This window comes from Ursus maritimus, unplaced genomic scaffold (assembly GCF_017311325.1).
Source record: "Ursus maritimus isolate PB19 unplaced genomic scaffold, ASM1731132v1 scaffold_14, whole genome shotgun sequence".
Taxonomy (NCBI): Eukaryota; Metazoa; Chordata; class Mammalia; order Carnivora; family Ursidae; genus Ursus; species Ursus maritimus.
In genome coordinates, this window is record NW_024423786.1 from 7,184,354 (window position 1) to 7,209,279 (window position 24,926).

At 46.7% G+C, this 24,926-nt stretch overlaps 1 protein-coding gene across 2 annotated transcripts in view; it reads right to left on the reverse strand.

The window, feature by feature from the left end:
- HRH1 (histamine receptor H1) overlaps window positions 1-24,926 on the reverse strand; it is a 93,146-nt gene that overhangs the window by 67,050 nt on the left and 1,170 nt on the right. The window contains exon 1 of one of the 2 annotated variants that reach the window (XM_040628448.1): window positions 10,752-10,814. The exons of the other annotated variant lie outside the window; for it this stretch is intronic. The gene's annotated coding sequence lies outside the window, so the exon portion shown is untranslated. Of the gene's footprint in view, window positions 1-10,751; window positions 10,815-24,926 lie in introns of those variants that run through there. 2 annotated transcript variants of the gene reach the window in all.

Sequence of the window (24,926 nt, forward strand, 5' to 3'; positions counted from 1 at the left end):
TATACTAGGATCCAGGTATCAGAATGCACAGCACAATCCATGTCTGTAGCCCTATGTGGCAGAGGAAAGCAGGGATGGAGGAAGAAAGAGTTGCTCTTTGTTGGCAAGAAAAGGTTTAGAAAAAAGAGAAGACGTACATTTCCATCTCTTGTGACGTTTGTAGTCTGGAGGTGGAAAGAGACAGGGAAGGCAGGGATTTATTTCACGTTATGCTGTGGCCACAGCGTCACAGCAGCCCCTGAGCCAGGCTGGGGGATCAGCAGATGAATGACAAAAGGGCACGACACCCCCCACAGATCTCCTCCTTCCCCGTGCCCTCCCTCTTTACATCTACTTTCCTTTTGTTTACACAGGACATTTCTTGTGCTCCCTACCTACCTTCCAACCTTAAGTCTTTCTGTCACTCCGTGATCACACTCTGCGATGTGGCCCGACCAGCCTACTTACCCTTTCCGAAGAGTGCACCTTCCTTCCCACCTGTGTGCCTTTGCTCACCCTCTTGCCTCTGCCTGAAATGTTCTTCCTCTACACCTCTACCCATTGAAACCTTCTGTTTCAAAGCCCTGCTCACATTCATTCATTCACCCATTCATTCATTCGACAAGTATTTTTTGAGGGCTTACTATGCCCCCCCACACTGTGATAGGTACCAGGGACCTAATGGGTGAGCCAGCCACAGCCTGTGTTCTCAGGCTGCTTACAGCCATGCGAAGACAGACAGTTACAATAAGGAGTAATATGTGTGGTAGATGTAAGAGCAGGGGGTGGTGTGAGTCCAGAAAAGAGTACTAGCCCAGCCTTTAAGCAGGGGGAGGAGGGGGGAGGTGTTTAGGGAAGACTTCCTGGAAGAGGAGACTTCTAATCCGAGTTCTGAAGAATGAGATGAAAAGAGAGAGAGGTACATATAAATGTATGTGAACATATACAATTATGGTCATGATAATGACCTGCATTTATGGAGTGCGGCTAGGAGCCAAGCACTGGGCTAAGCCCTCCTTTAGCCCTCTCAACCCTTTGGGAGTGAGCACTGCTGTCGTTCCCATTGTTCCACTGAGAAGTCTGAGGCACAGAGACATTAAGAACTTGCTCCTGGCCACACAGCTACCAAGGGGCGGAGCTGGGGTTCAAACTCAGTATGGCCCCAGAGCCCATGCTTTTGACCACTACACAGTGCCATCCTACACCGTCAGAGCTATCCTGCCACATCCTCTTTTCACTTAATGACACGTTTACCATGGACATCTTTCCAAGTTGTGGTACTCAGTCTTCATTCTATTTAATGGCTATAGAGGATGTCATTGGATTTTGAGCAGGGGATTGACATGATCAGATTTGCTCCTGGCAAAGAGCCCTCGATGGAGGGGGGGGAGGGGCATCAGGGTGCTGTAGGGGGTCCTGGGGAGGGAGCGAAGGCCTGAGCCCAGGCTGGAATAGGGGGGCTGCAGAGGGGGCTGGGCTCCGGGGAATAGGACAGGGCAGTGGGTGCAGCAGTGGTCAATACTGAGGGAGGGAGGAAATGGGGGAGGGGGTGGGCAGGACCCCGTTCTTTACAAGACCTCTCACAGACCCAAGCGTCTTTTCCCTTGGCCCCAACCTCACCCCCGTGTGTTTTCATTCATTCTCTCCCAGCATGCTCCAGCTAGCACTTTCAATTAAGACTGAGTGATCATCAGTTTCAGTTCCGCTGAGATGTGCAGATGTGGTGCCTGTGGAATTCTTAATTCTTCAAATAATCTCTGCCCAGGAGGATCATGTCTATTCTACCCAAAATGCGAGAAACAAGCAGAAAAACCCATGAGTTACCCGACGGCACTGCTTTAACACTGTCCTCAAGTAATGCCCCAGCCGGGCTCACCACACCCTGTCCTAATGCATCTGCTCCAAAACAGTGTCAGTGTGTCCCCTTCTCCCCCCTCTCTGCTGCCACCACCTCCTGGTCTAAGTGACCATCCTCTCTCATCTGGGCGACTGCAATAGCCTCCTTACTGGTCTCCCCAGTTTCACACTAACATAAGTTAGTCAACATCTCAGACCTCAGTTTTCTTATCTATAAAATGGGCACACCCATTCTTATCACACGGGACTGTTGCAGGAACTGGTAACTTAACGAATGGAAAGTCCTGGCCTGGCATGCTTGCTCTACAGATGGCAGTTCTTTTCCTTCATTGCTGGATGGGAAGGCTCAGAAGGCTCACAACTCTCCTCCTTTCAGAGTCCGCTGGTATATATAATGAGCCAGCATCAGAGGCCTCCGGCTCACCCTACCTCTCTGGAGGCATCTTGTCCTGTTTCCTTCCACACGTTTCCTTCCAGGTAATGGGAGCTTCACTAGCTTCATACCCCTGGCCTCTCCCCACCTCCTCCTTTGTTCATCCCCTGGGTCTGTGCTGCATGCCACACGTTTATGAGTGAGTTGCAGAGATGAAACAGGCAAGTGTTACTCACGCCCTTCTCTGCTTCCCCTAGAAGCCAGCCTGCCTGCAGGGAGCATGTATCTGACTGTGCTCTCTACCAGGAAGGAGGAGGGGCTGCATGCCTGTGGGGCCCAGCACTGCCTGCACCAGGCAGGCGGGGACACCGTCCGGATCTGGCCTTCAGCCTTAACCCTCCAGGGTTACTGCAACCAGTGCTGACAGTGACACGTTGTTCCCCAGCTGCCCAGCTGGGCAGAACTCTCAGTCGGGCCAGAACTCAAGCCAGGCAAAGGAGTGCTATGTATCGGACCCTTGCATCCCCAACCGGAGAGACGAGAGGGAGACACCCTGCCCTCTGTTCCCAACTTGTTAATGGAGCTCCTCGGGGCCTCAGTCAAGCCTGGTGTTGGGTGCTGGGAGAATCGATCAATCAATAATGGACAAATATTGATTGCGTTCTTGATACAACCGTGAAAAAGAACCCATCTTTGTTCAGTGTTTCTTACCACTTTTGAAATGCCTAAAAGCATTTTTGGGTGTGTGAGTACTACAAAGTACCAGGTACTTTGCCATCTCGGTGCTGTCTGTTCCCCTCCGTGTGATCAGGGCGTGCCCTTGTCTTTTAAGGCTCTAGCTGTGATCTTACTTTTTCATCCAATAAGTTTTTAGTGCACACCCACTAGGTGCCCAGGGCTAACTAATGGAGTCACTCCGGGCATAGCAGTAAACCAGGCAGATGACGTCCCTGCACCTCGGGGGCTGGAAGTCTGATGGGGGCTATGAAGAAAATCAATGGAGAGGAACCAGACTGGGGTGTGTGGGGGGGAAGTGGTCAAAACAGAGTGGTTGGGGAAGGCCTCTCCAAGGAGGGGATATGTGAGTCCTCAGTGGTGAGAAGATCAGTCACCGCAAGCTTGGGAGAAGAGGCTCTCCATAATGCTGTGAGAATTCTTATTCTTATTATTCCCCTTTTATAGATATGGAAACTGAGGCCAGGGAGGTTACAAGGCTTTACAAGGCTTCCTCTGAGGCCAAAGAGGTAACTATTGATGGATGGCATCAGGATGTGAAACCCCAACTACTGCTACCAAACCCACGACCTCTGGGTTCTAGAACCTCGTAAAAGAATCTGATCTTGGGGCAGTTCAGCTAAGTGGCACACAGCATGCCCTCAAGAAGCTTCCGGTGTAATCTGAGACAATATCTTCATGCCGAAAACACTAATCACACAGGAGGGTCAGAAATGGATGCACAGGGTTGATACCATTTCAACTTTTAAAACCCAGCAAGGTTTGTTTTGGAACATGACAAAATGACTCCCAATTTCTTAGGGGAGAAGAAACCCATAATATATTTACTTACTAATTGGTTTATTTTATAAATGTTTATGAGTTGCCAGACTCTGTGTTAAGTCCTTTTCAAATATTAATTCTTTTGAACTTCATGACTTACTTATTACTCACAGTGACGCTGTAAGTTAATACAGTCACTAACCCCACTTTATACTTGAGGGGATCAAAGGAAAGATAGGTGGGATGACTTGTCCTGGACATAGTCTAGCAAGCGGTGGGGCCAGAATCCAAACCTATGTCATCTGGACCTGGAATCTCTGTTCTGACCATAAACTGAATTTACAAGTGTCACTTATCCGACTAAATGTATCTATACAACATTTTCTCTCTTTCTGTCTCACAGGAACTTGTTTTCAAGAGATTGTAATGATCTGATTTAAATGCAGAATTCATGGTCCCCCCCCCCCAATTTGTTCTGGGGAGTTCAAGGGAGGCATTTTGAAAAGCTAGACCATCCTTCCCCAGGGAGGCTGGGATTAGATCCACTTGAGGCCCATGTTAGGCCCATCAGGGTGGACCCACTACTCAAACAGGTAGGTGCCAAGGACAGAGGAAAGAAAGTGAGGCTTCCATCCTCAGCCCACGATCAACAGTCACACCGGCAGAGGTTCCAGACCACACGTGCGGACTGGCGATCGACTGTGTTTCACATAGGTCAGGGTGAGGGACAGCAGGATGGATTTGTTTAATGATGATTTTCTCCAGGAACAGAGAAAAGCCAGCTAGAAAATAAACAAAGTTCTCAGAAAGAATAAGCAGAGCAAAAATTGCCTAGAAAAGTTTAGAAGAGAGAAAACAAAAGAAAAAGAAGACGAAGCAGACATCTTTGCCAGCTCTTAAAACATACAGTACATAGATAATCATCAGAGCATCGTGGCATGGTCCCTACCACTCTCCTATGCCCAGCTGGCATCTGCTCTCTGTTTCCCGCCATGATGCTGTCAGCTGGTCAGTGGCTAGAATCGGCAAAAAGTTCAACACCAGGACAGACAGCCTGGAAAGAGACTTGCTAGTAATGACAGGGTTTCCAGGTCATACACCCTGATGCCCAAGATTGGAGACCATGTGACTAGTATTCCCCTGGAGTTGTGCAAAGCTGCTGTCTGCTTCTGACCACACAGAGTGTCTGATACACATGGCATACAGGTGAGGAAGGGAAGAAAGCTGCTGTAAACAGGATGAGGGCAGCTGGTTAAAGATGTGAAAAGCAAATTAAAATGCACCTTTATCTTACACCCAAACTCAAATAGTTTAGAGAAGGATAATTTAGTGTGAAACAGGAAACCATTGAGATAATGACGATCCCAAACCTTGTTTTCCTAATGTGAATAATGGGGATTATAGTCACTACCTCATAGCATTGTTCTGGGGATTAAAAGAGATGATCCAAATTAGCACAGTGCCTTGGTGCTTTGGTAAAAGAAGTTGGAGGGAAGATTGGGCTGAGAAGTTTGCCCAAATCTAGCTACCCCAGTGGGATAGGGGGAGGCGGGAGTCAGCAAGAGGGGTGTGGTCCCAGGTCCCAATCAGGAGATCCCAGGCAAACTGATATCACAGAGAGGGAAAGCCTCTCCTACCAACCAGAAGACAAATGGTCCAGGGAGGCAGGTCCCTCCATCTGTTGGCACCAGGGACTAATAGTTCACGGTGAGCACACTGTCTGCGGCCGTGGTGATTTTAGAAGCGGGACAGCACTCAAGTGGAGCTCAAAGGCATCAGATTCTCACCCTGGGCTGAGCTCTCTTCATCCAGGATCCCTGGTTGCAAAAACCCTACCCAGTGTCCAAGGCTGGGCTCTCCCTGCAGCACTCAGGACAGCTGGGGCTCACGGTCCCTGAACCCCTACCTGAGGCAGCCTGAACCTCTCGCCATTAGGAAGTTCCACTTTGGACAGAGCTGAAACCAGCTGTCCTCCCCACCCTTTTCTTCAGCTTCCATCCTCTGGGTCCTCACTGGTGAGTTCACCAAATACTCCACAAAAACAACACCCAGCTTGCACAATCTCTTCTAGAGAACTGAAGAAGTGGGAACACTGCCCGCCTCATTTCATGAGGCCAGCATAACCTTGACACCAAAGCCTGACAAGTAAGCACCAGAAAGAAACATCACCAGCAGATCTCACTCATGAAAACATAATGTGAAAATCTTCAACAAAAAAAGTGAGCAGAAATAACCCAGCAATAAAGATACTACAGGATGACCCAAGTTGGTTTGATTCCAGAAATGTAAAAGTCAGTGTGGTTCATCATGTTAACAGATTGAAAGAGAAAAATCATGTGACTATCTGAGCAGAAGCAGAAAAAAAATCTGTCCATTTATAACCAAAAAAGAAGAAGGAGGAAGAGGAGGGGGAGAAAAGAAAGAAAAAGAGTAAGTGGAAAACTAGGATTAGAAAGGAACTTCTTTAATCTGATAAAAATTATGTACCAAAACCCTAGACTAAACATACCTAATTGTCAAATGTGGACAGCTCCTCCGTAAGAACTACAAAAGGCAAGATGCCCACTCTCCCCTTTTTAATTCATTCCTGTCTCAAAGTCTTAGGGCTATAAGGCAAGGAAAAAAGAAAAAAAAGAAAAAAAGAAAAAAAACCTGAAAGGATTGGAAAGGAAGAAAAACTTATTTGCACCTCCTACAATTCTATACACGTTGTTTTCAAAAGAATCTACAAATACACTTTTTTAATTAGTAAGAGAGCTTAGCAAGATTTCTATATACAAAATCAATATACAAAATGCAAACATATTTTTCCAAAATGTAACCAACAAAACATTAACTTAAAAAGAATGTGTGTGTGTGTGTGTGTGTGTGTAGTTTATAACAGCATGTGAAATATCAAATGACTAGGAATATCTCTAACAAAAGATGTGCAAGACCACTAAGGGAAAATTGGGAAACTATACCATGAGAAGTTAAAGATATCTTACATAATGAAGAGAGATACCATGTTCATGGAAGATTAAATACTGCACCTTCTGGACCCCAGTGAGGCAACAGAGAGCTCAGTATTAGGAAGCAGATAAGAGCAAACTGGCTTATATTCTACTTCCTGCCGCTTCTAAATGTGTGACTCTGGACATTCCACCAACCCCTCTGAACCTGTTTCCTCGCCTGTAAAACAGAAATAGCCATTTTGTCTAGTTGTTAGGGGTCAATGGATATGAAAGCACTTTGTAGAACGCTGTATAAATATAGGGATTCTTATGACCAGTATTACTGCCTCTTGTTGGTCTGAGGGTGGTGAAAATGTTCTCGCTCCACAGACTCTGCTCACCAATTTGTCATCAAGGGCATTGCTGGGTGCTTATTCTGTGTGTAGCATTTCCTCATTCAGTACTTGCAGCAAGGTGGGTGCTATATTAACCCCATTTAAAGATGAGAAAGCTGAGGCTCGATCATGCAGCTTGTCATTCATATATCCATTGCTTTATTCATTGGACATTCATGAACCCCTTCCATGCCCTAGGAGCGATGAATACCGTGGTGAATAAGAAGACATGGACCCTGCTCAATCAAAACTGATAGTCCAGCTGGGAAGATGGCCAAAAGTCACACCACAACTAATGAGCCGGCAGAAGCAAGATTCAAAATCAGGCCTATTGAACACCAGAGTCTATGCTTTTAACCACTCCCTGGAGGTGCCTTCCTCAACCTCCTCTACTTCATTCTCTCTGTTGTGATGTAGTGATTTCTAACATCCATTCTGCTGGCAGAGGCAAATTTCAATGGGCTTTGCCATGCAAGCTGCTACACAAATTGAGAGCTGTCAGCTTCGATCCCGGCCCATGTGATCCTCGTGCATTATCACTGGAGAATTACAGCAGGGAAGATGAATGCATAAAAGAGAAGAGGCATCCTGGCCCCCCCTCCCACAGCATCAGCAGCATTGTTCCCAACGAGTGTGTGCCTGAGTCCTCTGCCACCATTAATGGCAGAAGTGAGTCACTTATAAATAAGATACGGGAGCTTTATTATAATTACATCCAGAGATTCAGAAATGCTCAGCGTCACTGTGAAAGGGAGGGCAGCAGGTGACTGGGGCTTGAACGATCCTCTGCCAGGTACATCTTTCAGATAAAACGTCTTGGATCAGGAGCAATTACAGCTAATGCTTGGACTGAATGCTAATGAGAATTACTTACAATTGCATGCAATTCTTTGCCATTTATACTACCTGCTTTTTTCCTTCTTTTCTCTGCTTTTCAATCTTGACATTATTCCTGAGAACCAGATACTGGGAAATATGATTAGTGGCCATTTTGCAGATGAAAAGACTAATGCCCAAGGTCACTCATCTCAAAGGGCTGGCTGGGGTTCTAACCCTGAGCTTTCCTTTTCTTTCTTTCTTTCTTTTTTTTTTTTTTAACCTCACCATTCTGCTTCAAGGGACAAAATTTTCAGAGCTCTGGATGTGTCCACTCATATGGAAGATGCACAAAATATCCCAAGTCAGTAAGACAATCTGAAAGGCAGTTCAAGTGGTATGTTCTGTTGAGAACCTTGCCTTGGTGAGGACAGGACACCTTATGAAATGAGTTTCAAACCTACCCTCTGCCATCCCACAACCACAAAGAGGCCCATGATTGGACTTGAGAAATGATCAAGAAGAGAGAGCCTGGCTAAAAGATAGGAAGAACCCTTTCCTTACCTATAGAGAAGTCAGAAAACTGTCCCAAACCCATGGCCCATGGAACCAAGCCAAAGTATGAAGTTCAAGCTACTGTGTAAAGGAATGAGGTTCACCATCAGTGATAACTGTGGTAATGCTCAGCATCTGCATTAGATTGCACTCTGTAGAGTGCCAGAAGTTTCCATAAATCTGCCCCAAGACATCGTGTTTTAGGCTATTTAAAGCTTGGGACCACACTAAGACTTCCGGGACACACACTTATGTCTCCCACTTGACAGATGAGAAAGCAAGAGGCTTGCACTGGTGAGGCAGCTTTGCAGACGGCAGAGCTGGGCCTGTTCGACCTTAATACTAACAATCGTGACAACTAACTTTGAAACAGCACATTTACATATTACATGCCCCATTTAAGTACTTCGTGCATTTGAACACAATTCTTTCAGTTACCTAGTGAGGAAGGTGCTATGAACCCTCCTATTCTAGAAATGAGGAAACTGAGGAACAGAGAGGCGTAGCAACTGGCCCAAGGCCACAGAGCTCATAAACAGCATTGCGATTTGAGCCAGTTCCAGGATCCACACTTTTGCTCTCTTTGCTATCCCTCCGCTTTGGTAAGGAAAGGCCACTCCATTTCTGCCAGGCACAACTCAAATGTGAAAAGGAAAGTGCAAACAAGGAATTCTGAGAGAGTCCAGGGGCAGGAGGTTCAGCTACAAGTTCTTCCTCCCTTGAACACTCAGCTGAGGGCCAGGAGGGACCACTCCCACCCCAGGACTGCCCAGTCTCCTCAGGGCTGCAGGAGCCTTTGCAGGCAGCTCTAGTCTCCACCCAGCTCCGAAATCATGGACAGGGAGGTGCTGGGCCATCTCTTGCCTTGGAAAGATTCTGCATCACACTTGAAAATGGTACTAGGCTTTCCTTCCCCAGTCCACAGACTCTCCCTCCTCCAGGGGAAATATCTCTTGATAGAGCCAGGCAGGCCTCAGACAGCCTTGGGCTCATAGAAGGGTCCAGCCAGCCCTGAACCATATTGGCATATTTACATGGGGTTGTCAGGGATTCCTGGGAATGATAACTCACTCAGCAGCAGACCTCCTGCAGGACACCCGTCAGAGAAAAAGGAGAGTGGTGTACAGGCATCAGGGACAGTATTCTCTACCTTTGCTGCTGCCAGCCACAAGCAGGAGGGACCCACCCCCATCAAGGAAGGAGTTACCCCAGCGCCTTCCAGTCAGGCTCACATAGTAAGACAAACACTGGTCCCCTCATGTCAGGTGCCAGGTCTGAGGTGGGAGCCCCCTGCCGGAGAACAGCGACCCTGCCTGGAGCATCTCTGAACTACCAGCAGCCGGCTGAGCCGACACCTCAAAGAGATTAAGGGATTGGGGCGGCGGGGGTGTCTTCTTCTGGGACGGAGGAGTGGGGTAGGAGAGCGGTAATCACCCAGAGAGAAAAAGTAGCTTCCATAAAGGACTGCTGCGCTCCAGCTCCCAACTTCCTTGACTCCCTCCAGAAAAATCTAGAGCAACTTCCAGAATTTGGTCCCCTCTCACTCTTGCCCTGAAAGAGCAGCCCCAATGCGCTTCGGCCACCGAAATCCACTCCCTGGCAGTAACGACCACCCATTTTTCCGAAGGATCCTCCGAGAGATACAATGAGGAGGTGGTCCGTCCCTCCTGGGCTTGCAGCCTAGTAGCAGAAGACCGCTGGCCGTGGTCTTGACGCTTCCCATACTGGGCGCCTGGTGACGCTTGCCGGCGTGCAGTTAAGTGGTTTGGGTCAGACCAACTGGGGCTCAAAACCCCGACTCTCTCCTTGACTTGGTTGCCCTCCTGGGCACAACTTTCCCTCTCTAAGCCTCAGTTTCTTCTTCTGTAAAATGGGTGTAATAATACCCGGTTTCCTCTCCTCCACAGGGAGAATCCCAAGAGGTAACAGATGCCCAGCGCCTGGCACAGATAACGCACTCAACAGATGGGTTGGGACTGCGGTTAGCACCAAACTCGGGCAGCCCTGGAAAAGCTGGGGACTCGCCCTCTCCGACTGAAGGCTGATGCTCGCGGTGCGCACCCTGGCGAACCCCGGGGAAGCCACAGGTGTCTGCGCGTCAGGGCGCCGCGCCAGAACGGTGGATCAGGGAGGGTACCCTGCAGCGAGCCGCGCTGCGGGACCCGCCCCAAGCCGCAGGGGTCCTGGAGCCCCCAAGCGTGCCCACCCCGCGCCAGCCGGCTCCCGGGGTCCCGGCCGCTCCGCAAGGATGCCCAGACCCCAACGGCCCGCACACAGCCTCGCCCCGCCGCTGCGGCCCCGCTGCGGCCCCTGCCCGCGCCCTGCCCGCGCTCCATTCTGACTCACCGGCGCCGGCTCCGGGGAAAGTTTGGTGGTGCGGCGGGCGCGGCAGCCAGGCTGCTTGGTGCTCGGCGGCGGCGGGGGCGACTGCGGGGGCGCCAAGGGAGCGGACTGAGGAGGCGGGGCTCCAGAGGAGGAGCCGCGCCGAGGGGGGCCAGCGGGGGAGGGAGGCGGAGACCCAGGCCCGTGGGCCTGCGGCGCCCTCTCCTAGAGCTCGGAGCTCCCAGGTCCGTCCCCACGCCGGGAGGGGGCGCGAGGGGGCGCGAGGGGGCGCCTCCGGCTCCGACACTTTTTCCCACCTCCCGCGGCGCACCCCAGTCTCCGGTAGGCGCCGCGGTGCGGCTCCTCGGGTTTGAAGAGAGAAGTGACAGAAGGGTCAGAATAAAAAAAAAAAAAAAGATGGGTCAGAACCCTGGCGAGAACTCCCCACCTCCCACACTCACCTGAGGGTGGGCAGACGGAAATAGGTAGTTCAGATAAAGAAGAAGAGATGGAAAGTCAGAGAGGAGATGATGTTTGGCAAAGACAACCACAGACCAAAGGATAAACAAAGACATATAGTGATACCCCACCTCCACTTATCCCTGCTCAAGAGGCCAAACTAGAAAGAGACGGACAGAGCCAGCCAGATGGAGAAACAAGACTGACAGATAGGGACCCTACCCTGGAGGTTTCATGGGGGAGTAGAGAGCCCCCCAAGGTCTAGACGCCACAGCCCTCCTCTATTTCTCCGTAGCCCCTCCAAATGAACTCAAGTTTCACAGTTACAATGTGTTTCAATTAGCATCCTGTGCTAGATCAAATCTAGAGTTGGGGCCAAGCGAGGTTGCAAGGGTGGGGGGGGTGTTCTTCTGCAGGTCCCCAGGAGCCTCTGCCCGCTGACTCTGGCAATTTGAGAATTCTTACTGGCTGCCTTCAGTTCCAAAGCCAGGGAAGAGAGGCAAAGTTTTCTTTCCTCAGTGCCAGGAAAACTCCATCTGAACCTTTAAGCAGTTATGACCTCAGATCTTATCTCAGTGCTTCAGAAGAGACACTCAAGTGTGGAGGGACAGAAGGGTGTTGAGGAGGAAAGAACCCTGTGTTTGGGGGTAGGGGGTGGGTAGGTGTGGGTTTGGGGCATGGCAGGGCTTTTAGTTTCCTCTGAGTAGAAGGCAATTCTGCTTAATAGTTGTGGAATCACAAAGAGCTAGTTTGAGGCCTGGCTTCACAAGCTGTGTGTGGTATGTGATATCCTTCTGGCCTCCTGGACTACATGTGCAAAATGAGGGTTAATAAAAACAGCTGTCATGGTGCCACCTACTCTTCTAAGTGCTATAGGTGCTTACTCATTTAATCTTCACGACATGAATAAGTAGGAGCTATTATTATTCCTATTTCACAGAAGAGAAAACTGAGGTACAGAGAGGTTAAGTAACAGGCTCAAGGTCACACAGCTAGTATATAGGAGAACTGGAAATCCACCCTATGCAACTTGGCTACACGGTCCAAGATCATAGTTACTGTGCTGTAATCTTCATCTCACTGGGGTTGCTGGAAAGTCCCATGGGGTTATTTACATGAAGGACTTAGCAAGTCCATAAATGGTAGCTCATAGACCACTGAGTCTTTTTGCAAGTTAGGGATTAAAGGACTGATGGTGATGCCCAGTGATAGGAAAATCTGGGCTCAAGATAGCTGACAATCCATGTTACCGTCCTGGGTACCGGTTCTGACATTCATGAATCAGAGGGGCAAAGGATTCCCCATTTGTTCCTCTGACCAGACCGCTGTTGATGAGCACACCCCCCAATTAGGACTCACTCTGAATCCACAGTAAGCCCCCTTCCATTCCCTGGTGATTCTCCAGGGCCTCCATATTTTATACTTTACCAGACTGATGCCCCTTTTGGAATTGAGTTAGCCCTTGAGCGAGCAACTGTTATAAACTCTAAGGGAAATGCAATCTACCCCCTACAGCTGTGGGGCTGATAGGAGTATGAATTTGGGGGGAGCTTGAAAATGGCTGGGTCCACTCTCATTCCCTCGCATTTCTGCCATTCAGCAAAAGCTTGATTATTTGAAAAGCCTCTCCAAAGTTTCACTTCCTGGGCTGGTTTTAGGCCTACTAAGCCCATAGTGATCACCATTCTTAGAAACATCAGCATTTTAAAAACAGCATGTCAGACATTATTTGAAGCCCCGGGTGAGCAGGGTGTGTGTTGCTTCGTTGTGGCATTTGGAACTGATATATCATAACTCAGGCCGCATCCTGGGTGTGTGGGACGGAGGTGGGTAACCAACTTACTAATAACATATAAGCGACAGAGGAAAAATAATTGAAAGCCCTTTGTCATACTTACCATGTGCCAGGCTCTAAGAGCATTAGACATAATTGAGAGCACTTACTCCTCACAACAACGCTATGAACAAGATACTATTAAATTCTTATTTTGCAGATGAGAAGAGAGAGGCACGAATTGGGGAAGAGACTGCTTCAGGGTACACAGCTAGTAAGTCATTCCAAGATCAGATGGTTAGGAAGCAGCTGAACTGGGTCTGGAACCTGGATTGGCCTGGCTCCATAAGCCTGTTCCTACTTCTGTGCTTTGTGGAGGAAAGCTAGGAAAGGGGGACTATTTGAGTCCCCAAGTCAAGAATAGAGGTGCAAATTAAGAAGGGGTAGGTAAAAAATATCTGCTCTGCCACTTATTAGGTCAGTGCTCACATTGCTTCTCTGAGCCTCAATAACTGCATCTGTTAAATGAGAATAATAACATCTGGGTCATATCCAGGATTTTCATGATGATTCTTCCGGTGGCAGGGAACATAAACCCAATTATAACCAGGTTCAGCCAAAAAGTGTTCTCAACTGAAAAATTTCAGGAGACATTTTAGATTCAGACATAGTCTGTGCCAAAAGCTCAAAGGAAGTTGTCATGAATTTGTTTCCCTCTGTGTCTTGACTCTGTTTCCTTTTGTGTCTGTTTTATTAGCAGGCTGGGTCTTTCCACAGGGAAGCAGAAATGGCCAATTAAGCAACCTCAAGGTAAAGCGATCACTTCCTTCCCAATACGTCCAGCAAAAATCCCAGTGTTGATCTCCATTGGCCTGGATTGGGTCATATGTCTAGCCCAAACCCACCACAATTGCTCTGATTGGCTAAGCCTGAGTTACATGCCTATGGCTAGAGTTAGGGAGTGGGGTCAGCCCCTCCTAAGTGACAGGGACTAGGAGTGCATGGGGGATGGGTCCCTAAAAGAAAATCAGGGTGCTATTAACAGAATAATGGAGCATTGGAGCTGGACAGGCACAGATGTCTGGTTTCTCATGGAACCATTGTTAGGATTAAATACGCTCATGTGTGTGAAGTGCTTGACTGTGGTGCGTACTCAGGAACTGAGACCTCTCTCTTGGGAAACAGAATTTATGGCTCACCAAACCCAGGCCAACTGCTTCCTTGTTCACATGGGGAAACTAAGAAGCTCCAGAGAGGGGAATGGACCAAGTGACCCAGCTGACCAGCTATATAACCCAGTCATAGAAGCCATGTCCCTTGAACTGAAACAAATCCCAGTTAAAGAACTGAGAAATCTGAGATCTCTCACTAACCAAAGGAGTTTTCTTTTCATTTGCACAGGGGACACAGAAAATCAGAAAGTCCTTAAGACCTAGAGGAAATGAATAGCACTTATGTTGGACTCCCAGACTGTGCAACAAGCTACGGATGGGTAGACGTGGGCAGAGTGCCCAATCCATCTCCCCACCCGGCCTGTTATGAACTCGGCCATTTCCTCTGGGGACTCTGCACTGTGGGTGCTGAGAAATCCAAGTGGTCATTTTTCAGATTGCTGCCCAAAGAAGGCAAGATGGCTCTTCTCTTGTTTTATTTCCCGCTCAGTTTGTAAGAACAGATGTTGTCCTTCAGGGCCAAAGTGGGCCAAGAAGCAATCATGTTACGTAGAATTATCAAAATTGACCCTTTCAATTTGGCCCTGAGGGAGTTCCAAAGTTTCTGGCCTTGGGCCCTTAGTGTGGCTTCTCCACTCTGAATTTAATTAGACTGGCATGCTGTGAAGCTTATCTATTTAAAGGAAGGTGAGCAAGAATGGCAAATATCAACCTGGAATAAGACCTGCCCCTCCCTTTCCCGCTTAAGTAAAGCGCATAGGTTTGGAGTGCACACTGCTGACGGAAGCGTGAACTGAGAGAGCCTTTCCCGGAGGGCAGTTGGGAACCAAATGTTGAGGACTTTAAAAATATTCAGTCTGTTATTCCATACTCAGAGAGTTTTTCCTGAGAAAATAATCATGAATATCGCCAAGATATACATAAAGATGTTCATTGCAGGATTGCATATAATAGGAAAAGATTGAAAATAATCCAAATGTCGGACTATAGGGAACTGGTTGAGTAAATTATGGTATATAGATAGAACGGACCTGTTAAGGTCATCCTAGACACAATGGAATTATGTGAAAATGGGTTGTGATATGAATGTTAAGTTAAAAGGGCAAGTGACAAAAGAGTAGGTATGCATCAATTCATTTTGTGAAAAAGTGTAGCTATGTATAAAAAAAACTTAACAGTAGTTGTGTAAGGCATAGTGGGAAGGAGAAGATAGGTGCTTTTGGTTTTTACTCATCTGTATTTCCTAATATTTCTTTAGTAAATTTGTATACTTTGGTAATTAGGAAGAATGCCCTGTAATTGTTATAAAAATGCTTTTGGTTTTTACTCATCTGTATTTCCTAATATTTCTTTAGTAAATTTGTATACTTCGGTAATTAGGAAGAATGCCCTATAATTGTTATAAAAGGATTTGTGTTTGGTTTCCTTTTAGAAAAGCACTTTCATTTATTAAAAGATCACAAACCAGAAGTGAGATTAAATTGACCTATCTCCCTTTCTCTCTCTCTCTCTCTGGCTAGGATGTGTGGAAAGAACGGGGAGCTTAGGGTTGGGAGTAGCAGCAACAGCTGCAGACCAGGGGTATGCAAGGTACAGGGTGGACCAGGAAGCTCTACCCCTTTGCTGTGTGGCCCTGGGCAAGACACTCAGCATCTCTGGGCCTCAGTTGCCACATTGTTAAAATGAAATGTTCCGTTACATCATCTCTGGAGTTCTTTCCAGGGCCAAAACTCTATGTATGGAAAATGTCTGTGAGCTCTAATGAATGTTCATATATGCTACGGGAGAACATGTCTGGCCTAGAAATGGGTTCAGCATAAATTATTTTTGCCCCTCCAGCCCTGTACAACTGCTGAAAGCCCGGCTTAGCTTCACCGTTTCTCAGCTCCTATCTCCCACCTAGTTACTTAGGAATTGGCAAATTCCGGGGGAAAGCACATGGAATACTGGGCTCACCTCCATGTGTTTCTCTTCACTCTGGGATCTTGATCCTTCAGGTCTTGGCTTCCTGGAGAGCTCTTTGATGCCTTCTAACAGATTTTTATGTTCTTTTTAACAGTTCTAAACGGGTTTTCTAGTTGTATATGGAGAGGATTGCTCTCTACAAGCTAGTTTGTCTTGAGGAGAAGCAGAAGTTCGGTCCTATGTTATTTAAGTGAAAATGGCTGGTGATAAAATGTATGCACAGTGGGATCCTATTCATATGCAAAACATGTCTATGCGTTTATGCCAAAGAAACAGTGAAAGAGTGAAAGCTACATACAGCCTCTACTTCTGGCTGGGTTTTCACTTTTTTAATGTTTAGCTGTATTTTTCAGATTTTATACAGTAGACTCTGATAATGTCTAAACTGGGATTGACCTTTGAGGTCATTTATACCCATTTTAAAAATGAGGAAACTGAGGTCAAGAACATGTACGTTCATTTCAAACAATTATTGGAGGCTTGCTGTGAGCAGAGATCCATGTTACGGGGCCTCTGGGGCATCTAAAGAAAGGTAACACCTAGTCACTTATTCCTCCACCTCAAGTGTCCCAATTGTGCTTGACTTTGGGATATGAAGATGAAGATGACAAGAATCTGCCCTCAAGGTATTCTAGCTATGGAGAAAAATATCCAAATAGACCATCCCAGGTATGAGGTGGTAAATGCTAAAGTAATGATGTGGCAGAGACTGTGGTTGGAGTCTTAATAACCATTCTTTCAATATCCAACCAAAAGATTGGATTTCTCGGCCTCCCTTGCAGCAAGGTATAGTCATGTGACTAACTTTTGGCTGATGAGAGGTAAGGGTAAATGTTGTGGGGGTTATTGAGAAGTCTTTTAAAAAGGAACTTACAAAAAATAATAAATAAGTAAATAAAAAGAAAAAGCAAATGCTCCTTTCCTTTTCTCTGACACTTGGGATGTAGATGCAATGGCTGGAACTTTAGCAGCCATTTTGACATATAATATCACCTTAGGAAGGGAGCCCCAGACTCAGATGATGGAGCAAATAAAATCGCCTCAGTCACTGACACGGTGGAGCTGCTATATCAGCCCTGGACTGTCTATCTCCATACTTTTTTTACATGAAAAAGAAATTTATTTTGCTTATCACCCCATTATTTTGGATTTTCTCTTTCATACAGATAAACCCAATCCTAACTTACACAAATTCTAAAAATAAAGTGCTATGGGAATGAAGGAGTAAAGGGAGGGAGGAATGAGTATTTCTACTCGTGAGCATCAAGGACGTCAGAGGAGGTGTGAAGGGTGTGAAGAGTTCACCAGTGGGATGGGCAGGGATTAAGAAGGAAGAAGGTTTCAGACAGAGTGAACCATGCAGGGAGCATGAGCACAGGGCTGGAAATGGGCATTGGAATGTGCTGGAGATGGGCACATGTGTACTGGAATCAAGAAGCCTGGACTCAAATCTTATTACAATCTTTAGCAAGTCACTTCATTACTCTATGCCTCAGTTTCTCCATCAGGAATATGAGGATAATAGTATTAACCTCATTGGGTTGTAGTGAGGATAACATGGGTTAATATATGAAAAATGCTTAGAGCAATGCCTGGCACATGGTGAGTGCTCAGTAAATGTTGGCTGTCATATGCTTGTCTGTAAAATGAGATAATCACAGCCTTACGTTCTATGCTGGCCAGTGCATATAACATGGCACATGGCTTTATACACAGGAGGTGTCCACTAATGTAGCTCTCTTTCTCTCCCTTCCCTCAAGGAGCTTACAATCAACATTTAACAAATCTTCATTAAGCCCCTACTCTGTGCCAGGCCCTGGGCCAGGAGGTTGCTGATTCTAGGACAATCAGACCTTATTGCTGACTCCAGTGGCTTCGTCTCAAGGAAAGGAAGTAAAATAAAGACACAAGCATAATACAGTGTGAAAAGTACAGCAGTGGTTCAATTTCAGTTCACGAACTCGGGTAAGCAAGAAAGGTAACTTTAGTTCTGTTACATGAGCTCAGTCTCTGCTATGATCTCCCATTTCGGGTGGGAATCCTTAATGGCAGGTAAGTTGGGTTTTTCCTATTTCTCTGGGGGTAGTATGTCAGTTCTAAGGATCTTGTGGGGACACACACACACACACACACACAGGGTCCTGCTAAATTATCTTTTGTTCCTGAGTCTCATTTCCTCTCTCAGCTGCTGCTGGGGTCCTTGCAAGTGCACAGGAGCTGTTGCTCAGCCTCCATGGCCCCTGGGGCATAGAGAGCTCTGTTAGACATTTGAGGCTCTTCGGCCCAGCCACACACAGCCATTTTTCTGCCAGAGAGTCTGCTTAGGAGAAGAGTACAGGTTTTTCCACATTCAATTTCTCTGAAGTTATCTGGGGATCCTGGGATCTTTCTCCAAGCTCAGGGCCATGTCCAGAGAAGGAGCAAGTTCAAGTGTGCCTTTCCTCAGGGGCTTGTGCCATCCATCTCCCCCTTTGCTGCGGCTCCAGCTCTCTTTCCTACCCTTGTCTCTGTCAACGTTTTAAAAGAAAAAGGTAAATGATTCAGCCAGCAAAATCCAGTCTCCTCAGAAATAGCAGAGGAATTGCAATCTGGGACAAGCAAAATATAACGGACCATAAGCAAGTCTCCAGAGCAAAGGAGGGGATTTCTTTATAGAAGGAAAAAGGGAGTGGGTGGGATTGTTTTGAACAAAAGTTCATTAGAAGAAAACGAGTTTGAAGTGGGGGCAGGCTCCCATTGGCTGCAGGCGAGGGCAGCTTGCCTTTGCCAGCCCAAAGGAAAGCTTCCTTCTCCCTGCTGCACTATGCAAGCTGCGACCATGGCTTCCCTACTCCAATTCTCAGTTCGGTTTCCTTAACACATTTTCACATCTGGAAACTCTTGCCTAGCTTCAGAGAGGTGGAACCTTGCTCCTAAACATGATGCATTTCCCCATATTAATCGCCTCATCAGTACGTACGAACCTTTTCCTGTTGCTCCTGAGACCCTAGACTTTTGAAACTCAAAAGGCAGGAAAAGATTTTGATTTCTTTTTTTTCCATGGAGCCAGAAATAGAAAGTAGCCTTCAGACAGTAGCTTAAGATAAGACCTCTGGGTAACAGAAATTAGCAAGAATGAAAAACAATTCAATTCATGCCCCCTTCAGAATGGCTGAAATAAAGACAAGGGACAACATCAAGTGTTGGCTGGGATGTGGAGCCCCTGGAACTCTCCACCATGCCTGGTGGAGATGCAAAATGCCACAGGCACTCCGGAAAACTGCTTGGCAACTTTAATAAACGTAGATCTGCCTTATGATCCAGAAATTCCACTCCTAGGTATGTCTTTGAGAGAAATGAAAACATGTCCACAGAAACTGTCCATAAATCATAACAGCTTTATTCCTTATAGTCCAAACTGGAAACAACCTAAATATCCACTCAAACAGAAGTTTGAATAAACAGATTCGTTGTCTGGGACCCCACAGCCATCAAAGTAGATGAACTACTGTTGCCCACAACAACAGAGAAGGAAAAAAATCATTATTTTAAATAAGAGAAACCAAATGCAAAAAAAAAAAAAAAGTGAATATTGTATAATTCTACTTATATGAAGTTCAATAACTGGCAGGACTAATCTATGGTTTTAGAATTGGTTACCTCTGGGGGTGGGGTGGGGAACAGGACTGTTATTGACCTAGAAGAGGCACTGGAAGCAGGTGCTAGAAAAATTCTATACTTTGATCTTTGGGATGGTGACACAGGTACATAGATAGGTAAAATTTTAATATTTGTGCATTTTACTATGTGGAAGTCAGTTTTAAAAATCTCATTTTAATTAAAAAATGCAGAGGCAAATATTTCAAAAATAATATGCTACCATTGGTGCTATGGGAGGTAAACACACAGGACTCTGTGATACCCCAGGAGGGGTATTCGCCACACCATGTGTGGGGTAGGTGTGTGGTTGGAGGGGTCCCCAAGGAAGGCTTCCTGGAGGAAGTGATGGCTCAACTAAACGTCAAAGGACTTGAACAGAAGGTCAAGCAAAAGATGTCGCTAAGGGCATTCTAGGCACAAGGAACAGCATGCAAAGGCACTGGGTGAGTCCCAGGAGAACTTGACTAGGTGTGAGGGTGAGGGGATGAGACTGCAGATGGAAGTAGCAGTCAGATCTGACAGAGCCTCATATGCCAGAGGGGAGCTCAAAGGGGGAGGTCCTGAAAAGTTGCGGTCAGATCTGGACTTTAGGAAAGCTCCCTCAGGAGGAAGCAAGGACAGTGGTGGTGGTGGCGGGGGGGTGCAATAATCCAAGAGATGGGGGTATGTGGTCTGAACGAGGGCAGGGGTAAAAGGGTTTGGGGTTGAGAGAAAAGCTTCCGGGGACACTGAGGAGGAAGGCTTTGGCAACTGATAATATTGGGGGGAAGTTAAGGAGACTGTCAAGATCTTGCCTTTCATGTCATGGTGGAGCCAACTGCTGAGAAAAAGATCAGAGGAGGTAACATCTGTAAGTGTTGTAGTGGTTGGCCAGATGTTGTTTTGCCTGTCCAGCCCGTTTCCCCCTCTCTCTTATGACAGATCCCTGCTTTTCCTAAGGAGAACTTATTCCTTCCTAACCTTAGGCCACTTGCATAACGTGGGGGTGTAGGACATGTGACCGTGGCCAATCAGGAAGTTCCAGCTCTCTGGTGGAATGCACTGATTGGTTCAGGGTTTGACACATGACCCAGATTGATCCAATGAGAGTTAGCCCTGGAAATTCTGGTGGAACTCTTGGCAAAGAATCCCGTCTTTTCTTCTGGGATTGCTGGGCTAGTGGAATGGAAGCCTGGAGCTGCTAATGGCCCTCTCTGCCACCAAGAATGGGAAAGGCTGCCTGAGATAAAGCCAGCACTTGAGTAAATAGCGCCGAAAGAAAGAGAGCACTATGCCTGATGATACTGTTTGGGCTTTTAGATCCAGCCATGCCTGAAGGCTAACCTATATTTTTCATTTTGGTGAGCCAATGGCTTCTCTTCTTGGAGTAATCCTATTTGAGTTGAGCTTTTTGTGACTTTTAACTGAGAGAGTTCTGATGACTATAGGCTTGACTGGAAAGTTTCACTTAGGTACAGAGCTTCTGTTAGGAATGATGTAAAAGCTCTGGGAATGGATAGTGATGATGGTTGTACAACATTGTATATGTACTTAATGCCACTGAATTGTACTCTTAAAAGTAATTAAAATGGTAAATTTTATCTTGTGTATTTTTTATCACAATAAGAAAAGTTAGTAAGAACTTTTTAAAGAATATGTTATGATAGACAAGCAACCCATTCCCCACACAACAGGTAGAGGGCCCCTTTGATGCACACTGGATCATCTTTATTGAAAATCGTCCAGAGTCTTCCCATCCCATTTAAAATTCAGCCCATACACCTTCCCAAGGTCTGCAAGTCTCCCTGTCATCTACCCTTGCACCCCTCTGTCCTCATGTCCCACCCTCCTCCCTGGGCTCACTACCTTCCTGTCACTCTAGTCTCCTTGCTCCAGGCAAACACAGCAATCTTTTGTCCTGTGTTTGGGCCTCTGCACTTGATGGTCCTTCTGCCTGGGACACTCATTTCACCACCCCTCAACCTCCCCACCCTCGCCAATCTTTCCACAGTCCCCTCACCATCGGTCAATCTGTACTTAGGTGCCACCCTTTGGAGAAGCCTTCCCTGGTCAAAGTAGTGCCCCCTGCCTATCATTTCACCCTTCATGGTGCTCAGGGCTGTCTGCAGTGGTCTTTTTCTTTGTTGGTTTGTTTATTATCTCTCAGCCTACATTTGAATGTAGGAGGGCAGCTAGAGGGCAGGAACTCTAGCTTGTTCCTCTCTGTGTCCCCAGCACTGAGAAGAGCACATGGTCCATAGTATGTGCTTAATAAATGGTACTGAATGAACTATTTGCACAGGTAAGTTCCTTACAGGCAATTCTCCAAGTGGGGAAAGCTGAGCCCAGAGAAGGGAAGGGGCTTATCAAAGGCATCCTACAAATCAGTGTTAAAAGAGACCTAGACCCAAGACTATTGGTTCTACATTCAGTTCATTTTCTGTAATTCCTCCCACCTCTTTTTGTCAAAAGAGTTGCAAGGCTTCAGTGATTTCCCACCTTGATGCAAGTATCTCAGAACAGAAAGAAGAGTGAACTAGAAGCCAGGAGACTTGGGAGCTGGATCTAGAACTGCCATCCACACACCCTCCAGTCTGGGTCTCCTGGAGGACAGGGGCATTGTGAGCATCTGGTGCACTCATAGTACAGGAGATGCTTAGGCAAGGTTTGCTGAATGAGTAAGTGATTGCTTGCATGAAGAAATAGGTGTCAACAAAGGGTGATGGTTAACATCTCAGGGTCTGAGCTAGACAGATTTGAATTCAAATCCTGACTATGCCACTTTCTTGTTGTTGGACACCTGATCTCACAAGAAGAATATATTTGGCATCACCTGTGCTAGTTAGTCTCCAAGATGGGTCCCAATAACCCTCACCCCCTGGTATTTATGTTTGTTTGTAGCCCATATAAAATTAGGGTTGGCCTGCATTGACCCACAGAATACTGCAGGAGTGACAGTACGTGACTTTGGAATCTAGATCATAAAAGGTATTGCAGCTCCTCCTTGGACTCTTGGATGGTTCACTGGGTAAACCAGCTATCATCTTTTAAGGACACTCAAGGAGTTCTGTGGAAAGAGGGACCAAAGCCCCCACCCATCCCAACAGCCAGCACCAGCTTGGGAACAGATCAGTAAGCCACTTGGAACTGGACTCTTTGGCTCAGTCAAGCCTTCAGATGACTAAAGCCTCAGCTTCATGAGAGACCTTGGGATAGAACTGCCCATTCAAGGTACTTCTGAATTCTTCACCCACTAAAACCACAAGAGAGAACAAATGATTATTGATGTTTCAAGTCACTAAGTGTCTGGGCGATTTGTTACACAGTAAAAGGTAACTAATATATCATATTCATCTTTATCGCTGACATTTTCTGAGAGCTTACCATGTTTTCATTTGAAACTTCCCAGTAATGCTATGAGATATGTGCTGTTATATTTGTTCTACAGACAAGAAAACTGACGTATAGGACAGCAAAATCTCTCCCTGCAGAGCTCCTGAACTTAAGGGCTTTATGGTCAGGCCTGAGAGTCAGAAACTCAGATATGTATGACCTAAGGCAAATACGGCTCTAGGATCCCAGAAGGGAGAGATGGATTCTGGATTCTGGTTTCTGGTAGTTTCTCATAGGTTGAGAGAACACTCCAAAAGCAGCAGACACATCCCTGCCCTTGAGCACTTGACTAGTGGAGGTCAGATGCTTATGAATTGCGTATGGTGTTCGGTTGCTGAGAAACACATACATGTTTACACAATAATGATGAAAAAGAATAATCCTTCATAAAGGTCTGGCACTTTGCACATATAAAGCTTCATACCTGCAGAATTCCATGGAATTCCACCTGACAGGTAAGCATGGATTTATGGACTGAATGTGTCTCCTCTCTCCCAACCAAATTCATATGTTAAAGTCCTAACCCTCAATATATGGTAGGTATTTGGAGGTGGGGCCTTTGGGAGGTAATCTGGGTTAGATGAAGTCGTAAGAGTGGGACCTCATGATGGGATTAGTGGCCTTGTAAGAAGGGTACCATGGAGAACTTTCTCTCTTTCCCTCTCCCTTCTTTCTCCTTCTCCTCCCCCTTCCCCTTCCCTTCCTTTTCCTCCTCCTCCTCCCCTCCTCCTCCTCCTTCTTCTTCTCCTCCTCCTCCTTCTCCTCCTCCTCCTTCTCTCCCTCTTTTTCCCTCTCCTCCCTCTCTCTCTCTCTCTTTCCTCCTCCTTCTCTTTCTTTCCATGCACACACAGAGAAAAGGCCACAGCAAGAAGGTGACTGTCTATAAGGCAGGAAGAGAGCTCTCACCAGAACCCAACCACGCTGGCACCCTGATCTCAGACTTCCAGTCTCCAGAAGTGTGAGAAAATAAATTTATGTAGTCTAAGTCACCCAGTCCATGGTATGTCACAGCAGCCTAAACAGACTAAGACACATGGTAATGTATATTTTACAGATGGGGACACTGAAGCTCAGAAAAAGTTATAGGACTCTCTAAGAGTCACACAGGCTTTAAGTGGCAGAGCCCAGGTTAAAGCCTGGCAATTGGGTGTCTTTACAAGTGCAAAGGGGCTGTCAATGGGGTTCCTCTAAGGGAGGTTCTAGGAAGAGGTGAGCAGAGAGCAGGGTTTTGAAATGGGGAGGGGGGCTGGTGGAGAGGATGGGGCATGGAGGGCCTAAAGGGGCAGGGTGAGTGAGCCCCAGGAAGCTCCTGGGGGGTGTGAAGACAGAAAGGGAACATAGCCGGAATGGAAAGAATGAGCAAGTCTGGGTGTGTGGAAGAGGCTTGGCTGAAGGAATTCGAGTGTTAGGCGCAATTGCAGCAGGAGGGTTGTGCAGACTGAGAGACCCTGGAGCTGGGGCCAAAGTCAACCACTGTGCCTAAAGTGAGAAGAGCTGATTTTGCGTCTTGGGTGGTTTTAGAATATTCACAATATTTTGCAATCATCACCACTATCTACCATCACCTCAAAGAACAACTCCGGATATCCCCATTCCTCCCTCCCCCATTCCTTGGCAACCACTAATCTACTTTGCCTCCATAGACTTCCCTGTTCTGTACTTTCATATAAATGCAATCAACTCGACTACATGCTGTCTAATGTGACTGTCTTCTTTCACTTAGCATAAGTTTATCTATGGTTTTCAGGGTTTATCTATGTTGTAACATTACTTCACTCCTTTTTATGGCTGAATAATATTCCATTGTAGGGATATTTC